The following is a 19,975-nucleotide window of genomic DNA, read 5'->3' as shown; positions in this document are numbered from 1 at the left end:
GAGTGTACTTCCATCAGTGAAAAAGCTAGTCGATAAGTTCTGGAGGAGGCGCCCCGCCTATGCTCAAAGGTAATCCAAGACAGCTCAAGAGAAGGGGGGGGGGAGGGCTGCCCTTGCTCGGTGACGGACCGAAATTTACGAGGTGTCGGCCTAGTATCTAGCGGCCAGGGACTAGGCCTATACCGTTTCCCAGAGATCGCAAGATCGCTTATTGGTTTGCTCGTTCGCTTCCGTCGGCGTCGATAAAATCAAATTTATAGTAATTTAAGCATGCCATAATTGCGTACACGTTGCGCTGACCAACATGGGTGCTTGGTTACGAGATGCACGTGATCGTATCGCAAGCGCCATATGTCTGATTCGACGGCCCAGAGCGCTAGGCCTGCTGGCTCGATCCTGGCAATCGCCGGTGGTCAACGGAGCTCACACAGCGGACGTGGCCTTGCGGAAAGACGTCTACGCTGCTCGCGTAGTCATGTTTACATTGGCATCGGTTGTTTAAAACGAGAGAGCTGTGCAAACACGTTTGTTTGCACTTTCTTTGGGAATTTAGATATAGTATTATGATCATCCATGCAGGAGCGCCGGTTCTGGGCGGAGCTACGTGCCGCTTGCTCAGCGCCCGTTTCAAATCACTCGAAAAGGGGGAGGGGGCTTGCACGGGCAAGGGTGCTTGCTATGAATTTCCCTGTATTTCGAAAAGCTGTGAAAGTAATATGTATGTTGTGTATAGAAGTATAAAGCCACTTCCAGCAGCGAGACGAGATAAAGCCGCCATCATTTCCAGCAGCGCAATAGTAGTGTGATGTGAATAAGAAAGGGACAAAGTGGACTTTTCACTCTACCCTATTGAAAATTTGCCCGATGCTGGGCATGATGGAATCCATCATCCATCATCACGGTGGATTATGGTAATGGGCATTCTGGGTGATGGGTAGAATGCCGGGTGATGGGTGGAATGCCGGGTGATGGGTGGAAAGCTGGGCGATGGGTGGAATGCCGGGCGACGGGTAGAATGCTGGGTATAACAGTGGGCACATCAGGTCAAATGCAAGTTGTGTAATGAATCGAAGGAGCAGCCATTGCACTTAGGAAGCTCATGATGGGCTATCTTCATGCGTTCTTGAGTCTTGCAAAGTGTGCAGTCTGTATCTACATGTGGCCAAGCATGCCGCTACGTTTTCATGCCATAAGAAATCAATGTATAGCACCATAATATGTTCTATATATCTTCACACTTTATTGAAAAAATGCAATAGGTTAAGGCGATTCACGTCTTCCATACTCGCTTGCCCTCGCGCCCGCTTCTGTGAAGAAGCTCCAAAGGTGCTTCGTTACAGAAGCAAGGTGGTGCTCTGGAGGTGGTGCTGGTGGCCCCATCGGATGTTCCCCGATGTACTTCTCCAGGCAGTCTAAAAGAGTGCAATAAATATAGAAATAAATTGTTATTGAAACCATTTGTAGTAATAAGTGAATGTAGGAAATCTGCTGCAAAAGATTCAACAGGTTTCAAATAATACAATGCAGCATATATTACACACAAATATGCTACCCAGTGCACATGGCAGAGCAGATTTATTTTCAGTGAGAATGTCTGCACATGCATCACACTGTTTTGCTGAGTTGCATGGGATTTTAGTAGGTGTTTGCCAAAGCTACGCCTCTTCTCATCAGGAGTTTGGCTTTACTGCAAAGTTTAGTCAAACGGCAGCTGCATTCGAAGCACCGTCAGGCGGATTTATTGCTTCCGATTTCGCATAATTTGTCTGCTCTTCAACCACCCAAATTTCTCTCAGATTTCGAGAGCCACTACTTGGCTAGACTGTCTCTAACGTAAGGGTGGCTTAACGGGCATGTTCGTAAAGTTTCATCTTTGGTTAGCAGCGCGACGATCTACATGGAAGCGAGAGAAGGGATAGGAAAGAGCGCTGACTTACAATTTTATTGTGCACGTAATCAAGGTTTAAATACCACGCTAAGGCACAAAAGAAAAAACAGAAAGGCAGCACGTATTCAGGACTCTGCTTCCAACATACAATATGCAAATCATGTGGTTAAATATTGCACTTCTTTATCGCACAGTGACAATGAAGGGGCACTGACACAGCGCTCCCCAGATTTGTGAATTTCGAGCGCTTCAATAATTTCTCTGGTATGTTTGTGTTGTGACTGATAATTTGTGCGCTATCAAATAAGGGTTTGCAACGGTGGTCTATGCAATGAATATCCAGATGACCAGAAACGGAGTTGAAAACATGATTATTATGCTCCTTTAATTGTTCATTGAGACAGCGTCCCATCTGACTAATGTATTCGCGGCCGCAGGAAAGAGGAATGTTGTAAACAATACGTACAGCGCACGTGACAAAGCGATTATTATGGTTGGTTCTGCAACTTTTTCTTTCTTTAGGATTACAGTTGACCTGCCTGCATAAACATGACAGCTTATGTGGTGCCGAAAACACAGCATCGACACCAGCACGCCGACCAACTTCTTGAGAGTATGGGACGTGTGGATGTAAGGGATGACGGTGACTGTCTTCCTGGAAGTGGCAGAATCTGGGTTGCTAGCTTTTCCTTGGTTTTGCAAGCTTCCGGCTACTGACGCAGCAGACTGCCCGGGTCGCCCGATTGCTCGTCTCCGGGCCTGTCTCCCGAAACTGGTTTTCATTAAGTGGTGACAGGACTTTGAAAAGGAATTGGTGAAGCATTTTTAGGAACAACCAGCACAGCTGGTTGTTCCTAAAAATGAGTCTGCACTTTCCAAACTCCTTGCATCTTTCGTGGAAAAAGTTTTTAGGTTTGTAGATGATTTCTTGGTTCTTTTAGATACTGACGCCGACACTGTCGAAACTAGCTGCTGTGATGCTTTATCGCTGTTTAAAGAATGTCTTCATACATTTGTGTTAACCCATGAGCTGCCAGTTGCCGACTCGATTAGGTTTTTAGACCTGACTCAGTTTTAGGAACAACCAGCTGTGCTGGATGTATGAACCCAGAGCTTGCAAAGCTCTTTTACCTTTTAACTCAGCCCATTCAAAGCTCAGCAAGGAATCGTTAGCCTATGCTTCACTAATTCCCTTTCAAAGTCCTGTCACCACTTAATGGAAACCAGTTTCGGGAAACAGGCCCGGAGACTTGAGCAATCGGGCGACCCAGGCAGTCTGCTGACGTCAGTAACCGGAAGCTTGCAAAAGCAATAAAAAGCTAGCAATTCAGATTCTGCCACGTCCAGGAAGAAAGTCAGCGTCATCCCTTACATCCCCACGTCCCATAATATCAAGAAAGTTGGTCGGCGTGCTGGTGACGATGTTGTGTTTTTGGCACCACATAAGCTGTCACGCTTACGCAGGCAGGTCAACTGTAATCCTTAAGAAAAAAAAATTGCTGCAGAACCAACCATAATAACCGCTTTGTCACGTGCGCTGTAGGTGTTGTTTACAACATTCCTCTTTCCTGACGCCGCGAATACATTGGTCAGACGGGACGCTGCCTCAATGAACGATTAAAGGAGCATAATAATCACGTTTTCAACTCTGTTTCTGGTCATCTTGGTATTCATTGCAGAGACCACCGTTGCAAACCCTTATTTGATAGCGCATAAATTATCAGTCGCACCAAAAACAAACATCCTAGAGAAATTATTGAAGCGCTCGAAATTCACAAATCTGAGGAGCGCTGTGTCAGTGCCCCCTTCATTGTCACTGTGCGATAAAGAAGTGCTATATTTAACCACATGATTTGCATATCGTATGTTGGAAGCCGAGTCCTGAATACGTGCTACCTTTCTGTTTTTTCTTTTGTGCCTTAGCGTGGTATTTAAACCTTGGTTATGTGCGCAATAAAATTGTTGTAATTCAGCACTCTTTCCTATCCCTTCTCTGGCTTCCATGTAGATCGTCGTGCTGCTAACCTAAGATGTCTCCAACGAATGCAGGAGACCTGCAAGGTGCTAGTTCTGTCATCTGCTACCGTTAGCCTGTTGCTCGCAGTCTGTATTTCATGCAGTGGGCGAGGAAGCGGGTCGTAACTTTAGCATTAGCCAAGTAGGCATAAAATTTTTTGAATGTACAAGCCGTAGTCATGGCTGGTTTCCATGCTTTATTTAGCTGCAATGATGGCAACCAATGTTTTAGTGTGCTTTTGAAACCCCATATAGCTTCCTTGCTAAGCTAGCCTACATATTCAATGTAAAAAAGCCTAAGGAAGCATCTTAATATACAGAGCAATCTCTTATGCTCGTTTGTTCCTAAAAACCTTTTTAGCAACAAACGGTATTTGCAGCATACTGTTGATGGCAGTACAAGAGTTACTGGCACTTCATTCATAAAGCAATTGAAACTGCGCAGAAAAACTAGGCGTTACCGCCACACTATGTTGTCATCCGTTCTAATCCAGGCTGGCCGCGAGTTCTAGAACTATGCATGATGCCTAGCACCTTGATTTTTTAGGGCACTGATGACAGGCATGAAAATTTATAGGAAGCTGCAACACAGGTCAAGCTCAACTATCCATGTCATAGCGTACATGTCAATAATGTGCGAGGTGTTTTCTTTGTGTAGTAATTATTTCCTCATCTTTATGCTCAAATAAGGCACATGTTGCCAGCTGACTTTCTTGATTGCTTGTCATTGAAACCGATTATAGGGGAAACTGCAGACAGTTTTCGCAAGAAACCAATATCTCGATATTATCCTATGCTGCTTTGACAGTGCATATATACGGCTTAAGAAAAAGACACATGTAGAGGCACTCGCATCATTCTTGCTTTGGCATTTCTTTCCATTGTGTGTACATCAACGTTAACTTATACAGATAACTTTCAGATATACAGTCAAGTTTCTTATATGAGGTGAATGTTCACTTACTCTTCACAGCAGCCACTTTCTCTGGTGTTGCCAGAAGCTTCCCAGATGCATCAGAGATAGTCCGGCTGGCCGGCCCAGTCGGGCTTCTTTCCCCAGCTTGTGTTGGTGTCCACAGGTGCTGTGCCAGACCTAATGCGCACTTGGCTTCGGAGGTACACTTTAGTATGTAATGCCACTTGTTGAGTGGCATCACAAATCCCACACCAATCTGCACCTGCAACAGATAGAAAGTATATTTTTTTTACCAGTAATCGTAACACTAAAACACACTTGCATAAAACAATATTCTATAGGTTAGGTCCTTTGATTTCTGATAAAATCCCATAATTTCCCATTTCTGCACCTCGAACAAGCGTTATAAAAATCGGGTTAAACACACTCTTACCACGAAATTAACCTTTCCTGTAAAGGATATTAAACTAATAAAATTTCCCCACCTTGTGGGCAGCAAGCAGTCATAGTTTATACAGTTTAACCTTGCAATAAGGAAATTGATGGAGAAAGCAAAAAATTGGTTCAAATAGGCACAGTACCACGCAGAGAACAGTGCAGAAACGAGTGCCATCGTGGCCTCCGAGATTGTAAGCAGTGTCACACTGAGAACAGAGCACACGTGACCTGAGGGAGCGCGTGCTCTACCTGTACACTGCACGGCCTCGTTCTGAAGAACACTGGAGAAATACCTTAAAAGCATGATTACCCTTGCACGGTTGAAAAAGAGTGAATTTCCTTGTGATTTCTGAAATCCACATGCAGCACTCACTCATCTTCGCAGTTAAATCATCGTCATGACTAAACTGGTGCAGAGGATGCACCAAGTCCCGTCACAATTGCAAACTTCAGAACTTGGTGTGCACCCTCCTTTTACTGCGATCGGATTTGACATGTTTGTTTTAACAGTACGGTGCTATTGAGTATGTTCATTATATGTGGACGCAGTTTGAACAGGCATGGTCAGAAAATAATAAATACAATAAAATGCGGTCATTTTAAACCAATAATTCGTTATATCTGCGATTGTTATAAGCGAGAACTGTAGTGCACATGAACATAAGCTGCAAGAACTTTTTGACATAGCGCTCCACTAATAGCACAAGTAAAGGCATTTGATAAACCGCTGATAAGCCATCACTGTTTCTCACTCCTGCGCTACACTCGTTACTCGTGCCCTCATACTACACTACAAAGTGCAGCTAAAGCTATGAATTGCATTGCACGGCAGAAGTAAGGTTCCTCCATTGTCTGCCCCTAATCACTCTCCCCATTAAGATAGCTTAATGGAACCTTCACAAACGCTTCAGTGTTGCACAATGGGCGACCCCCTCCGGCATTCTCAGAACACAAAATTGGCTCTCGTCATGTCGGTTCTGTCCTTCCTCGATGATTGACTGGTTGACAGCTTTTGCTCCTAACGCCGAGGTCACCTGGAGCACCCTGTTGACATCGTGATGCACGGAGGCAGTGCCAGAAAGGCCAGGGGAGCAGTACATGAGTTTTTTTTTTATTTGTGGCATTCCCAGAGCACATAGCACTGCCGCATCACCAGACTATGGTCATGGCATTCTCTACATCATGCGCACATTTCTTTGAAATATCAACTGTCAGATGTTATGTTTAGGGGCCCTTTAAGAAATTTTCTTCATTTATATCAAGGCCGTCATATTCACCAAGGCTTTCTAAATAAACGTTCAGTTTAGACAGCAACAATTTTGTGTTGTTTCCTTAGTCCTTGATTTTCTGTGCTGTCCACAATGCATCATTTCCAATCAATGTCTTTGTGTATCACTGTTCAAACACCATATTGTTTTTTTGATAAGCTGACCTGCAATACATCTTCAATGTAAAGTATCCTAAGGAAGTGTCTCAAAATAAAACAAAGCAATCTGTTATGCTCGTTTATTTTTAATAAACATATTCTTGCAGCAAATGGAAATTGTGGGAGACTGTTTGTGGGTGCTAAAAAAGAGTTACTGGCAGTTAGATTTACAAAGAAATTGAAATTGCACAGAAAGGAAAAGGCTAGTTACAGTCACACTGTGTAGTCATCTGCTCTAATCCAAGCTGGAGGCGAGTGCTGAAACTTTGTATGATGCCTCAGTGCCTTGCTTTTTTTTTGGCGTCGACAACAGGCATAATTTATCGCAGGCTTATCACGACAAATACAGATATCCATTTTATAACTGACATGCCACTAATGTGCAAGGTGCTTTCTTTGTGTAGTAATTCTTTCTTCATTTCTATTCTCAAATAAATGAAATCGCTGCAAGTAAGCCAAAAGTACTGATAGGACACATGTCACAAATTTCAATAAGACAGGTGTGCTTAGAAATCGCATGGCTCTGAATGTTGCAGATTATAACAAATAGATCACCACCGTCACCACATTGGAAAGACAGTGGTTTAAATAGCTTCTTTTCAGACCACACAATTTGCCAAGCTGTGTCAGAACCAAATTAATTTTACTCAGAAACATTTTTTCAAGAGCATTAGGATGAATGCTGCAGCATGGAAAACTATGATCGAACATGTCAAGTCTGCATTACACTTTTCAAGGAACATAAGGTGCTGAAAATCTCACATGTCTTTAAGACAATAAACAGTAGGCACTAGCATCAATCATTGTTTGGCATTTCTTTTTGCTGTGTCAACGCTACTCATCCAGATAACTTTCTGATATACAGTAGTGAATGTAAATCATTCAGGTAACTGTTCACTTACTCTTCACAGCAGCCACTTTCTCCGGCGTTGCCGCAATCTTTCTGGTTGAATCCAAACTGTGCGGCAGGCCTGCCCAGTCAGGCGTCTTTCCCCAGCTTCTGCTGGTGTCCACAGGCCCACATCTATTGCACACTTGGCATCTGATGTACACTTTAAATATACTGCCACTGTTATAAGGCAGCACAAAGCCTACACCAATCTGCACCTGCAATAGATATGAAGTGTTATTTCTTTGACCGATACTCATAACACTAAAGCACATTTGTATAAAAATATTTTGTAGGTTAGGTCCTTCGATTTCTGAAAAACCCCCAAGCCCTTTTTTGTGCTGATGACAAGTTTCACAGTTCAAACTAACACATTCTCAAGATATAACTGTAACTGCAGAATTATTCACCCAACATACACATTCTCTTGTATAGCTCAATAGCTTCGGACATGGAAGCACTTCAAATACTAGTATAGTGTATACAGGCGAGGTCAACATAAAGTGTATGAACACACCCAGACATATTGCTAACATTCAAGAAGAACTTTTATTTCCCGGTACCCCATCTTGTACCTCGGCTTGTGCGTCAGAGAATACATGTATAAGTGTAATCATTAGTACGACAGCAAACAATTGCGAAAAAAAATGCTGACGCTTGCACGGTAATCTCAGCTCATATGCAGGAATTCCGATTTTTTTTTGACAACACAAAATATTTGCTAATACATACGTGACCAGCCCTGACAATCCACTCATTCTGTTGAGTCAACTCACACCCATTTCTACCTAGAATACGGTACTTTCAAAACAGGAACGGCAGCCACATTTTAAGAATTGAAGGAACAACAAACCATTTGGTGCCGTTATCTGAGGCTCACGCAGCCTCATTCGCACATCTGCCTGTTTAGCCTATGTAGCTTCTTCCACAGAATAATCCAATGTGATATATAATGTATGCTCTGCATTTGACAACACTTTACCATTTTTTTACATTTTACACTTGTGGCCTTCCTGGTAAATGCTACCTAGTTTGGTGCAGAATAGACAAAGTTGATGTCTGCTTGCTGTGCTTTTCAAGTTGTGTGAAAGGCTGTGATATACGGTCCTGCAGCATCCTTTATCTTGTTAATGGTGGCACCCCCTGCCATTCAGCACACATCTGCCTCTGCAGTGACTGTTTGAGCAGGCATTCTGCAACGAGCACCAGGAACTAACTTGGGTAGCCAACCTCGTGAAGGTTTGTCGCCTGCAACCAAAAGGTTGCATTCATTAGTTGCTAGCATGACTTTCTTTTGCACCAAAAATGTAGTCGATTGCAGTGCATGTGTTATATATTCTATTCCATTAAGCTGTAGAAGCTATATAGGCCAAAGGTGCTACATTATGTGAGCACAGTAAAAAAAAGACGTCACCAGATAGTGCTTTTTGTGCCTTCATTGCTTCAATGTAGCTGCCATCCCCATTCTGAATGTGCTCTTATTCGATGCTGAAATGGGTCGAGTTGACTCTACAGATTACAGATAAGTGGAGTTTTAGGATTGGTGATCCGTGCATTGGTAAACACTCTAGTACATTGGCAAATAAAAAATGAATTCCTTCATATGTGGACAGATGGCACTACAGTTACAAGTTTTTATCGATATATACCATCGCTTCGTTTTGATCAGCTTATTGAAACCACACTGACTTTTGCTATGACAATGACTTTTGCTATCCAGTGCACCTCTAAACTTTTTTGGTTTTTGCATTTTTCAGAAACCTGGCGCTACTAAACAGTTGAGTGCACGTGCATTTATTACAAGAGCTGCTAAATGGCTAGCGAAACTAGGGAATGTTAATGACAGAGCGAGACAGCCAAAAAACAATGTAAAAATGGGTATGGTAGCCATTTAGCTGCCCTTTAATAAATGCGCTTGTCGTCCACTGTTTAATAGCTCCAGGTTCCTGAAAATCCCAAAGCGAAACAAATTAATTGTAACAATGTATAGCAACAGCCAAAGATGTGTGCCAGGACGGCATAACTTTGTCTATAAAAAAGATGTTATTTCAGGTTAAACACTTGTATCTGTAGTGCCTTCTGTGAGCATGCCAGACGATACGGTTGGTTTTCCTCATTGCTTTTCACATTATCATAAGCGGTCAGTGTTTGTTCTAAAAAAGTTGTAATGCGAAAAACCACAATTTAGTTCTCTTGGCATGTGTCAAAGATTACATTAACAAAAACAAATAATATTTGGACTGGCTAGTATAAATTCATGGTACCATGATGATGATGATATGTTGTTTTGTGGCGCAAGGGCCAGCTATGGCCAAAGAGCGCCAAGACGTATTGTACTGAGTGAGCAATGATATGATCAATGACAGTGGGTAGGTGTAGGGTGGCTGTAAAGGGGCCTAAAATCCTGCGCACTAAAGGTGCGTAAAACAGACAAAATTAATAAAATCATGACAATGACGTGATAGGGGCACAATGAATATAGTATAAAAAAAGGTGTAAGCGATACAAGGCACTACTGCCTCACAGAGACCCTTAGGAGCAAGGGCCTGGAGGAGAGTGCATTTCAAATATGCGGTCGCAGCAGCGTCCTCTGAAAGAGGACGCCGCTACGAATCTCTCGGGCGAAGAACTTGCAAAATGTCGATGTCGTTTAAAAAGGCTAAAACTGAATCGTTCTGAAATATCGGGTCGTTATGTAAAAACATCGCTGGATGAAGGGGTATATTCTCTTTATAGGCTTGAACAAAGTGCTTTTTTCTTTCAGGTTCTATTATTGGACACTGTACTAGGATGTGAAGTACAGTAAGTGCTTCCCCACATCTAGTACAGGTCGGGGGTTCGCCTCCAGACAACAGGTAATTATGTGTGCCGTAAGTGTGTCCTATTCTGAGCCTACAGAATAGGACATCATTTCTTCTAGATTTCGTGGTCGATGGCCAGTTCCCTAAACGGGGCTTAATTAAATGGAGCTTGTTATGAATCTGGCCGTCCCACAAACGTTGCCAGTGGACTCGAAGTCTCTTGCGTAGATATGGCTTCATATCGAGAACAGGGACGAGCATAGATGTGTCGCCAGCTTTTGCCTTGATGGATGTGGCAAGCTGGTCTGCCAGTACATTTCCCTCGATGTCTCGGTGTCCTGGCACCCAGCACACCACAACATGCTGCCCAGACGCATAAATACTACATATGAGTGAATAAAGCGATACTATTACAGGATTTTTGTGCCTCTTAAGAGATTTTAAGGCTTTTACTACGCTCAGTGAGTCTGTGTAGATGATTGCTTTTGGTATTTTCGATTCTTTGATGTATTTAAGAGCCGACAGTATTGCATAAGCCTCTGCTGTGAAAATGCTCGTTAGGGGGTGCAGGGCGTCGGCATCTGAAAATGATGGACCAACCGCTGCATAAGAGACGCCAGCATGAGACTTTGATGCATCGGTGTAGAATTCCGGACAGGAGTATTTATGCTGCAGTTCAAGGAAGTGCATTCGAATGTGTGTAACCGGGGCGTGCTTCGTAACATGTAAAAAAGACAAATCACAGTCTACAATCTGCCACTGCCACGGTGAGGCCTCTATAGTGGGTGGCATTTGACGATGTTCAAAGAGTGGGACATCCATTTCCTCAGCCAGACTTCTCACACGCAACGAGAAGGGCTCTCTTACTGCAGGTCGGTTATGAAAGAGGTGGGAGCTGGAAAAATCATTTACGGTGGAATATGAGGGATGTTCACTGTTTGCTTCACTCTAAGGAAATACATAAAAGCTGTGTAGGTCCTCTGCAAGTGGAGTGACCACTCATTGGATTCCACGTAAAGGCTCTCTACAGGGCTTGTCCTAAAGGCACCTGTAGACAAGCGAATACCTAGATGGTGGATGGGGTCCAGCATCTTCAACGCGGTTGGGGTGGCTGACTGATAAATTATGGCCCCGTAGTCTAGGCGTGTTCGTATGAGGCTTCTATACAAGTTTAACAGACACTTTTTGTCACTACCCCATGTAGTGCGTGACAACACTTTTAAAATATTCATTGTTTTCATGCACTTGTATTTTAGATGTTTTAGGTGTGGTATGAATGTTAGCTTAGTGTCAAGAATTATGCCTAAGAATTTATGTTCCGTTTTACAGGTAGACGCTGTCCTTGCAGGTCAATGTCGGGGTCGGGGTACAGTCCTCTCTTTCTAGAAAAAAGGACGCAGGCGCTCTTTCGTGGATTTAGGCAGAACCCATTCTCGTCTGCCCATTTAGCCACCTTGTTCAGACCAAGTTGAACCTGCCGCTCACAGATTGCAAGGTTGCATGATTTAAATCCAATCTGTACATCATCGACATACGTTGAATAAAACATGTTGCGTGGGATGTATAGACGCAAGGAATTCATTTTTATAATGAAGAGAGTGCAACTGAGCACCCCACCCTGTGGCACTCCGGTTTCCTGCACAAAAGGTCGTGATAATGCATTGCCAACTCGAACACGGAATGTGCGATTCAGCAGATAACTTTCAATGACATTTAACATATTTCCACGTAGACCAAAGTGGGAGAGGTCTCTCAGTATTCCAAACCGCCATGTGGTGTCGTAGGCCTTTTCCATGTCTAGGAATACAGATAAAAAGAATTGTTTGTGAACAAAAGCTTCACGTATCTGTGCCTCAATACGTATTAAATGGTCAATGGTGGATCGACCCTCGCGAAAACCACACTGGTATGGGTCAAGCAGCTTGTTTGATTCTAGGAAATCTATCAGACGACGGTTTATCATTTTCTCGAAAGCTTTGCAGAGGCAGCTTGTTAGAGCTATGGGCCGGTAACTCGATACGGACGATGGATCCTTGCCCTGCTTCAGGATAGGGATCACTATGGCCTCTTTCCAGGCAGAGGGGATCTCGCCGGAGGTCCATATAGAGTTATAGAGACAGAGAAGGGTTTTCTTCGTTTCAGAGGGTAGGTTTTTCAACATGTCATATAGTATACGGTCAGGGCCTGGGGCAGATTGGTTGCAACAGGTGAGTGATGCATGCAGCTCTGCTAGGGAAAAAGGTAGGTTATATGGCTCGTTTCCGGTGCTCTTTCGGTCCAGTTTTTGTTTTTCTATTACTGATTTGTATCTTTTAAACGGTGGAGAATAGTGTGATGAACTGGACACATGTTCAAAATGTGCACCCAGATGGTTCGCCTGGTCCTCCAGGCTGTCTCCCTGCGTGTGTACCAGGGGAGGCGGATGGTGTTTGTCGTCCTCTTACTCTATTCACCCTGTTCCAAACCTTGGCCTCATCCGTGTACGAGTTGATACTTGATAAAAATGTTTGCCAGCTGTCTCTCCTGGCTTGTCTGCGTGTTCTCCTACCTTGGGACTTGATTTTCTTGAAACTGACAAGGTTTTCAGCAGTAGGATAATCGCGAAGCTGCCTCCATGCTTTGTTCTGCTGCCTACGTGCGTTCCGGCATTGTTCATTCCACCAAGGAACACGGCGTTTGCTAGAAAGTCCACTTGTTTGGGGAATACACTTACAAGCTGCGTCAATTATGAAATTAGTCAAATACTCGATGGCACCGTCAATTCCGAGCGATGAAATGTCAGCCCACGAGAGCTTACTGGTAAGTGCTTGGAATTTATCCCAGTCCGCTGCATTGACCTTCCACCGAGGAGCATGTGGTGGAGATTCGTATTGTCTTGGTGCTCTCAGCAGTATTGGGAAATGGTCGCTCCAGGTAAGGGTCTTTTATAACTTCCCATTCAAGTTCAGGCAATATGGATGGAGAAGCTATGCTGAGGTCTATAGAGGAAAATGTTTTGTTTGCAAGACAATAATATGTAGGTTCTTTTTTGTTAAGCAGACAAGCACCGGATGAGAAAAGAAAATCTTGAATTAGACGGCCTCGCGCATCGATGCGAGCGTCGCCCCACAGATTGTTGTGTGCATTGAGATCGCCCAGACAAGATAGGGCTCTGGCAATTCGTCTATCAAGGACTGAAATTCGTGTTTGTGTAAGCGGTAATGTGGGGGTATGTAAGCGAGCAAATTGTGACGAGTTGTTTAGGAGAACAAGTCGGACTGCCACTGCTTCAAGTGGCGTTTGCAGCTTCAAACGTTGACACGCTATGCTTTTGTGAATTATAACGGCAACACCGCCTGAGGATGCACGAGCATCATCGCGGTCTTTACGAAACGTAACATACTGTCGGAGAAAGTTCGCATGTTCCGATTTTAAGTGAGTTTCCTGTACACACAGCACTTTTGGATTATGTTCGTGGAGAAGTTCTTGTACATCATCGAGGTTCCTAAGAAGGCCTCTGATGTTCCATTGTATGATTTGTGTATCCATACTGAATGTAATGGGTGCTGTGTGTACTAAAAAAGGAAGTGTTGCCTTAGATTACAGAGCCCTTTCCAGGCCCTGTAACGCGGGATTTGTCCTTTCTGAAGCGGTCGAGCGAACCTCGCCGCTCCTTAGGCGCTTGGTGCGCCGTCAGGATGGGTGTGGTGTCCATTGCCTCTTGTGAGGCGCCGGACACGCGCTCTTGCGAGCGAGAAGTTTCACGAGAAAGTCTCGCCGCGAAGGACGAGACATTTGCGCCCATCATCCCGGAGGTCGATGGGGTTGCCTTTGGGCCTGAGCTGCGCCGGCTGTTGCCAGCGCCAGCAGGAGCCCGTGAGGTGAGGCAGCCTTGACTGCACCCACCGTGGAAGCTGCTGGCGGGCCTGCAGGTTCGTTTACGCGTAGCGCAGGCTGCTACCGAGTGCTGTTGTGGTGCCGGCAACCCTAGGGTAACCGGGCCTGTTTGCTGGTTGGGTGGAGTAGACTTCGCTACTTCCACCCTAGGGGCAGGAGCCACAAGCGACAGCTCGCTGCGCGCGGGCTGGGCAGGTGGCAATAGCCGCTGCGACGCTGCCCCTGACGCGCCGCATCAGCGTAAGGGTCGTGTGGAATGGTGAGCACCTTTTGCGTGCTTCCTTAAACGATATGTTTTCACGGACTTTGAGAGTGATAATTTCTTTTCTTTTTTCCAGTTCGGACAAGACCGGGAGTAAGCTGGATGCTCACCATCACAGTTGTCTGAGGCATGACCTTGGGTTCCACATTTCGCACATGTCAATCTGCCACGGCAGCTCTGCGAGCCGTGGCCAAATCTTTGACATTGGAAGCATCTTCTGGGATTAGGAATGTATGGCCTGACAGCTATCTTCGTATATCCGGTTTCTATGGTTTGTGGCAGATCACAAGTGGCAAAGGTCAGGATGAGGTGTTTTGTGGGAATTTCTTTATTGTCTCTTCTGATAACGATGCGCTGTACGTTTGTTACGTTTTGTTCTTTCCAGCCTTCGAATAGTTCGGTTTCGGACAAGTCGATGAGATCTGCATCAGACACTACTCCACGTGCTGTGTTCATAGACCGATGCGGTGAAACGGTAACAGGTATGTCGCCAAATGCCACAAGCTTGTTTATTTTACTGTGCTGTTCTTTATCACGGATCTCAAGGAAGAGGTCCCCGCTCGCCATTTTGGTAACCTTATAACCAGGGCCAAGGGCTTCAGTCAGGCCTTTTGCGACTAGAAAAGGTGATACGGTTCTAGCTGGTCTTTCTGTTTTTTCGCTGTGAACAACTTGGAAACGGGGAAAAGATTTCTCTCGGTTTGAATAGGCTTATTAGTTCTTCGGTGCGTCCCCCTCTTGTGAGGGTGACGATCAAGTAAACGGGGAAATGCAGGCGTTCCATATTATTTTCGTTTATTTCGGCGGCAATGGCGGCCACCCACCACGGAGCACTACTAGGGGACGCTGCAGCACTTAACGTGTAAGGCTGCAGACGCCAGCCGTGCATTGCTGCTATAACCCAATATAAAATACCCAAGAGAGGGCACATACACAGGGTTAACCCAAGCCACCTATGAAATGTAGAAGTAACAGAAGAGAGGAGATGATAGGATAGTAAAAGAAAGGAGACAGGAAAGCAAAAGGTTGGAGAGGGGGATAGGAAAAGGCGACCACCGATTTCCCCCGGGTGGGTCAGTCCGGGGGTGCCGTCTACGTGAAGCCGAGGCCAAAGGGGTGTGTTGCCTCTGCCGAGGGGCCTTAAAGGTCCAAACACTCAGCGTCGGCTCAACCCCAGGATCCCCTTTTCCCCGGACACGGCTAAGCCGCGCACGGTTAGACGCGGGAGGGTCCAACCCTCGTGTGCTCGGGTACGTGGTGGCGCAACTCACCAAACGCCTGCTGCGCAGACGCCCCTGCGGGGTCATGGTACCATGGCACCAAGTTGAACACAATAAGAGGAATATCTTCTTCGTGTGTTCCACTTCTCATGCAAAAAAAACAATGAAAGATTGAAGGTGTAGGTGCACAGACATTTTATGCCTCAGAAAGCATCAACTTTCTGTGTGCCTGCCAGTGAAACCTTCATTTATACTACACCTATCAATAGTCTAGCATTTATTTGAGATGCCACCGAATAGTTATGAGACTGACAATGCCACGGGATAATGTACAGCCATATGTAACACTCAAAGCAACAACAGCGAAAAACAGTGTGAGCCACACCTACTTCTAGCTTTGCAATAAGTAGCAACTTCATTGACTCTTGGAAAAGCATACATAATATCTACTGTACAGGACAATGAGGCACACATAACAGATGGAAGTTACTGACAAAAGCATATGCACACTATTTCTTGAGTTTACTCAGTTATAGGATAAATTGAAATGCGAACAGGAATATTTGTTACGCATAATTACATGGATGTGCAACATGTAATCACACTGTAGCTGGTTTCTAAGCATGCAGTAGTCTCAAGTGCATGTTTTGGAGACTAAATTAGACCGCTGTTACAAGTGCAGCTAAACCAGGAAATGAACCACTTTCAAGTAGTTTCAGAATTGGTTGCATTTGAATTCTTATGGTACATATATTTTGTACATTCAGTAAGTTTTTCATTCCAAATCAGTACTTGTGCCTGTTCCCCTGTTTCAAGAAAATTTTTAAACTGCGCGACGACAAGACGTGAACAGAAACATTGAAGCTCACACACGTTTCTGTTCACGTTGTGTCTTCTTTGCGCAGTTTAAAATTTTTGCTGAATCTATGAACTGACTAGCCCAACAACATGCCTTACTTCCCTTGTTTATGCATCACAGTTGCAATTCATTCAGCCCGACCACACGAGATGTCACACTGAAATTCCATAAATCTATTTTACAGCTACGATAATGACAAAATGATTTAACAACAAAGCCTAGACTTACCTACTTATATGTCTCTTCACTCAGGCATAGGTCAGTGCTGCTCACAGATATTAATCACCAACGTCATCTGCAGAGGAAGAGGCTGAAAAAAAACAGGTTTTCTGAAAGTACAGAAATACAGGACAGGCTCTAAAACTATGTCGAGTGACACAACAGATGCTAGTCAATTTAGACGTTATTACGTAAAAAAAGCATACAGTTTCACACAGACAACTGTTGCACTGAATAAGAGATGACACTGTGACAAACACAAGGACTATTTTAGCACTTGCGCATTATCTACCAATCAGCTGATAAGTTTATTATGAGCAAATAAAGACTGAAAGGATTCCAACTGATACCACTAATGAGGTGCACCTACTGACACATAAAGTAGCTACTCCACAGTCTGAGATTTCAGGAAGGAAATATGTTTGTGAAGTTATTGAGGTGTTACCTGAAGTGTAATAAGTGTACAATAAATTTCTTTCCGTGTGATGTTCTATTCACAGTGACAGTTCAAAAATCTGCTAAGCCACCTTTGGTATTATGCATGTTGAATTTCTGGAACTTTTCGGAAATTTGCAGTTTTTTTTTCAGTATTTAATGCTTTCCACAGGTCTGTTTACGTCCGACAAAGTAGTACCAGCTACAGCTTGCTTGCTCTGAGTGTGGCAGTAGTGATGTGTATGCCAAGGCAATTCCAGCTGACCTGCCTTGGATTCAAAGCAGTTTAATTCAAAAAACAATTATGGGGGTTTTAAATGTCAAAACCACCATCTGATTATCAGGCACGCCGCAGTGAGGGACTCAGGAATAATTTGGACCACCTGAGGTTCTTTTAACGGGCACCTAAATTTAAGTGCACGGGTGTTTTTTACATTTTCCCCCCACCGAAATGCGGCCGCCGTAGCCGGGATTTGATCCTGCGGACTCGTGCTTAGCAGCCCAACACTATAGCCACTAAGCAACCACGTCAGGTGGCGGTTTAATTCTAAGCATGCTTGACCACATACATAATGCCTAACCACATAATAATATGCGACAAGTTCTAGATCACACAACTCTGCCCACTTTCTTGCTCCATGCAGGTGAAATTCAAATTTACGACACCACTATCAGAGGAAGTAGAGCAGGTGCTTTATAATACCTGACAGTGATATGCAGTCATTATTTCACTCTAAGAACAAGCGAAATGCATGTAAATGGTTTCTTGATGAACCCATCACCACATAAAGAAAGCAGCAGACGTCTTCCACAATCTACGTAGTGCACCAAATGGCAAGTAATAATCTCAAGCTCAGGTGTACCTTCAAGGCATGGGCACACATACAGTGCAGGAAGCTTACTGCCCATTCGAAGCCAACATGTGCCGTATTTTACAAACAGCTTGATATAAAATATGCAATTGGAATATTATTGCCTCTTCCATACTGACAGTGTTATGAAATGCCTTTGGACCTGTTGCACAGAATCGAAATTTTCACATTCAAACAGTCTCTCTAATAAAAAAATAAAGCTTGTACAAATCAGTGCATCATTTATTAAGAAAGAAATGGCAACTGTTCTACAGTGTTTCGCCGATAACCACTGCAAACCACCACTCAGGCTCGCAAGCCAACAATTTGCCATTGCATTTGTCCCACACTTGTAAAATGAACGGAAAACTACTACGCAAATAAAACGAGAACACAGCTGTCTATTTCAGGCACAGTTTTCTTGCAGTCCTGTACGAACTACCTCGGTTTAACAGCCCTTTTCAGTGCAAAATGAAATCTGGAAAAACGCAATTAAAGAGAAGCATTTTCTGTAACTGCGTAAATCCGCCGAGGATACTGTAATACGAAGTTCTCTCAATATGCATCAGCTATCAACTTCCGTGTCACGCTACACATATAATCGTTTAAATCTATTCCTTAAACGCCGATAATTAAAAGTGCAACCGTGCACACTCATCACGGCTCCGTACAAACAAAATGCGCCGCAAAAACAAACACTTCTAAATGCAACGTAATTTGTCTTACGGTATCGACTCTTGGTTCGCAGAACACCGCGGTGGCTGCAGATATTTTTAGCGCTGTAGCTCGGACGTATTCATACCGACGTTTCGGCTTCGTTACGAGTCAATACAGCGTTAATGCAAACCGCAAATTTAAAATGCACGGTGATCATCTTGCCGGCGGAATTTCTTTGCGTCTAATACTGGGAAAATTTTACGAGTGGTAGTGCGCACGTCTTATCTCACTACCAGCGCGTATTAGTAGCGACTAATCTCTACAAACGTAGTGCGCAAGCAGATTCAACGCCACTGCAACCGCATTCGGTACCACGCTGTTCAATTTCCAGGGAAACAATGCATAGAGCAATGATAACGCGCAACGTAAAAAGGATAGCATGCACGGCTACCTACCTTTGGCACGAAAAACACGCGTCCGCCCGTCTTGTGGCGATGTTACGGTGGCTAGATGGGTAGGTGTGCCGACCGAGCGTAGTTCACCACTTCTCGCATCATGACGCAGAAGTGGCGCTGCGGACAGTAGAACGGTAAAGCCCCTGATGTTAGAAAGTAGCGACACTCTCCCCCACACGCGCGCTTTACTCCTCAATTCTCCTCGGATTTCTCCCCCTCACCGGGCCGGCGCGGCGCTGAACCCTCCAGTGGCTCGCTGCAGCCGCATTAGAATCAATGCGCGCGCTTGTTTATTCGGCCCTTTGAAGCGTTGTATGGGAATTTATCCCTTGTGAAACTGTCATGACGAAAGTACGTTTCCGATAGAACGTCATGACATTTTTTAGGACGCTTCGTACATACAAGCGGAAGCGCTCCGAAAAATTAGTACCAAGCAGTGGCTGAGCTGTTTACCTCTACGTGGCCACTTGGGTTGTCCGTAACGCGGAGGTGTATTGGGTGCATACAATAAGCAGCGTAGAGTATAAACGAGAATTTGGTTCACTATCTTCGCTCTTAAAAGTGCTCAGAGAAGGTAACTAGAAGAAATGTGAATAGTTCTTAAAATGAATTCGCCAAAATGAGTGGGCCAAAAGCCTTTGTACCATGTCACTGTGCGAAATACGTGCTGTGTTGCGAACAGCCAACATAGAACTTTACACACGCGCCTGTATCCGTCACTATGAAACGACGAGAAATTACATTCCATCACCTCTGGGAGTACCTAA

At 44.4% G+C, this 19,975-nt stretch overlaps 1 long non-coding RNA gene across 4 annotated transcripts; it reads right to left on the bottom strand.

Moving 5' to 3' along the window:
- Window positions 1–1,231: 1,231 nt before the first annotated feature.
- LOC119454516 (uncharacterized) lies at window positions 1,232–19,251 on the bottom strand. 4 transcript variants are annotated; one of them, XR_007465146.1, is made up of 5 exons: window positions 19,209–19,251; window positions 16,816–16,901; window positions 7,587–7,785; window positions 4,869–5,082; window positions 1,232–1,412 (listed from the first exon to the last, which is right to left on the bottom strand). It is a non-coding gene; the product is annotated as an uncharacterized LOC119454516 (long non-coding RNA). The 4 variants fall into 4 exon arrangements; XR_005192589.2 differs by having other exon boundaries at window positions 7,587–7,791; window positions 16,820–16,901; XR_007465145.1 differs by having other exon boundaries at window positions 7,587–7,791; window positions 16,824–16,901.
- Window positions 19,252–19,975: the final 724 nt, after the last annotated feature.

The sequence above is a fragment of the Dermacentor silvarum genome, chromosome 1, assembly GCF_013339745.2.
Source record: "Dermacentor silvarum isolate Dsil-2018 chromosome 1, BIME_Dsil_1.4, whole genome shotgun sequence".
Lineage (NCBI taxonomy): Eukaryota > Metazoa > Arthropoda > Arachnida > Ixodida > Ixodidae > Dermacentor > Dermacentor silvarum.
The sequence above is the reverse complement of the archived record's forward strand: the minus strand, read 5'-3'. Positions and strand labels throughout refer to the sequence as shown.